The sequence below is a fragment of the Scaptodrosophila lebanonensis genome, unplaced genomic scaffold (genome assembly GCF_003285725.1).
Source record: "Scaptodrosophila lebanonensis strain 11010-0011.00,11010-0021.00 unplaced genomic scaffold, SlebRS2 tig00000072-arrow-pilon, whole genome shotgun sequence".
Classification (NCBI taxonomy): Eukaryota; Metazoa; Arthropoda; class Insecta; order Diptera; family Drosophilidae; genus Scaptodrosophila; species Scaptodrosophila lebanonensis.
This window is the reverse complement of record NW_022060558.1, coordinates 142799-145023: the sequence shown is the minus strand read 5'-3', so window position 1 is coordinate 145023 and position 2225 is coordinate 142799. Positions and strand designations below refer to the sequence as shown.

Here is a 2225-nt window from a genome sequence, read left to right as displayed (position 1 = left end):
AAATAAAATGCTTGTAGTTTCTACTAAATAAACAGAGTTTTATCTATTTTGAAGATGGTCTATTTGTGTATTTTTGGAAGCAGACTTTTGTTGTTTCTTGTTAAATAAAAATAAATCGATAATGTCATTCTAGAGTCAACTCTTCAGTACAAAAACAAACAACAATTTTTTTTAGATTTCTTTTAGTTATTTTTTCTCAAATTCAACTTATATAATAAAATTTACGCATCAGAAAAAAACGTAAGCTCGTTTTTTGTCGGAATACTTACCAAGTTTGGTTATTCTGCGTTCATACAGACGGCCCGCCGGACAGATGGACAGGCGGACATGGCTATATCGATTCGGCTTGTCATCCTCAAAAATCATCAAGAATATATATACTTTGTGAGGTCTGCCACGTCTCCTTACATTCTTAGTTAACTAGTAAAGGATTTTCCCCTTTAGCCTTTTACCCACAAGGTATAATACGAAATTGCTTAGCTGTAATCATTTAGTTATGGTCTGCTAATATAACCTTGCATAATTTTAGTTCAGCGTGATTATAAATTGAGGATGGTATGAGTTCATTATTTACGCTTAAAACGTATAAAAAGGCTTCGCTCTTTTTTTCCAGTATCCGCTTGGACTACAAACAAAAAACAAACGAAAAAGCTCTCAAAATGAAGATTCAGATGTCTTTGCTGGTTATGGCTATTGTGGCAGTTGTAGGCACCGTTCACGGACGTAGAAAGTAGAAGCCCAATTACAAATTTGTTCTGAATGTCGAATACAGAAAAACTTATGAATTGTAGTATACGATTGTTTTGTCTTTGGAATGTCTTAGGATTGGCTTATAAAATTGAAAATGGGGTGGAAAACAATTAGTTGCGTGTGAACAAATTTGTTCTATGTCTGTTGCTTAAGAATTGTGAATGGTATTGACGATGTTCTGTAGCGTGAAATAATAATCTCATGTTCCCTAGGAATTTGGAGATTCCAAAACCACAAGTCCGAAATCTCCGCCTGCTTTCATACGGACGGACATACACACATAATTTACCGTTAACTTAGTAAGAGAGCGGGACGTGAGAGCCTGTTACTATGAAAGACAGGCAACAATATAATACAAGATACTTTTTTCGTTGGGGGCTGCCACGTCTTCTCCATGTTTAACATACATTCGCACTTAACTGGTACACCCTTTTACCCGTTTCCTGCACAGTATAAAAAGAAATTGCTTAACCGACATCACTTAGGTATGGTCTGTTAATATAACCTTGCAAAATTTTAGTTCAGCCTGATTAAAAATTGAGGATGATATGAGTTCATTATTTGCGCTTGCAACATATAAAAAGACTTCGCTATTTTTTTCCAGTATCCGCCTGGCTTACAAAGTAAAAAGTAATAAAGTACACTCAACATGAAGATTCAGATGTCTCTGCTGGCTATGGCTATTGTGGCAGTTGTAGTTGTGAAGGGACGAAAGTAGATGCCCAATTACTAATTTGTTGTAAAGGTCAAATAAAAAATCTTTTGCAATGCAATAAATTCAGCATATGTATCAGATTGTTTTGTCTTTGGATTCTCTTGGGATTGGCAGATAAAAAAGAAAATGGGGTGGGAAATTTCGTCTATGGCTGTAGCTTAAGAATTATGAATCGGATTGAGGGAATTCTGTAACGGGAAAATCAAAGAAACCAAAAAAATAATCTCATGTTTCCTAGAAACTGTGTCTGGTAGGCATGGTCTGTTAATACAACCTTGACACATTTTAGTTCAGCGTGATTATATATTTAAGATGGTATGAGTTCATTATTTACGCTTAAAACATATGAAAAGGCACAGTTAATTTTTTTGAACTATAAAGACAAAATAAATCAAAAAACTCTCAACATGAAGATTCCGATGATTCTGCTGGCTATGGCTGTTTTGGAACTTGCAGTTGTGAAGTTACGGAAGTAGATGCCCAATTGCTAATTTGTTGTATAAGCCAAATAGAAAATGTTTTGCAATACAAAAACTTTAAGTTCTCTTTGGGTTCTCTAGGGATGGCCGATGGATATGAAAATGTGGTGGGAAACAATTAATTGCGTGTGAGCAAATTTGTTTGTTTTTTCTTTGTGTTTTCTTAGCACAGAAATGGAGTCGTACAGTTTTAAAAGAATATATTTGGGCATGGCTGGTCACCCTTAAGAATCTTCAAGAATATATATACCTTGAGGGGATTGCCACGTCTCCTTCCATGA

At 35.1% G+C, this 2225-nt stretch overlaps 1 long non-coding RNA gene across 1 annotated transcript; it reads left to right on the top strand.

Moving 5' to 3' along the window:
- The first annotated feature begins 374 nt into the window (after nt 1–374).
- Nucleotides 375–790, top strand: LOC115625549. The gene is made up of 3 exons (XR_003995533.1): nt 375–459; nt 530–555; nt 614–790. It is a non-coding gene; the product is annotated as an uncharacterized LOC115625549 (long non-coding RNA).
- The last annotated feature ends 1435 nt before the right edge of the window (nt 791–2225 follow it).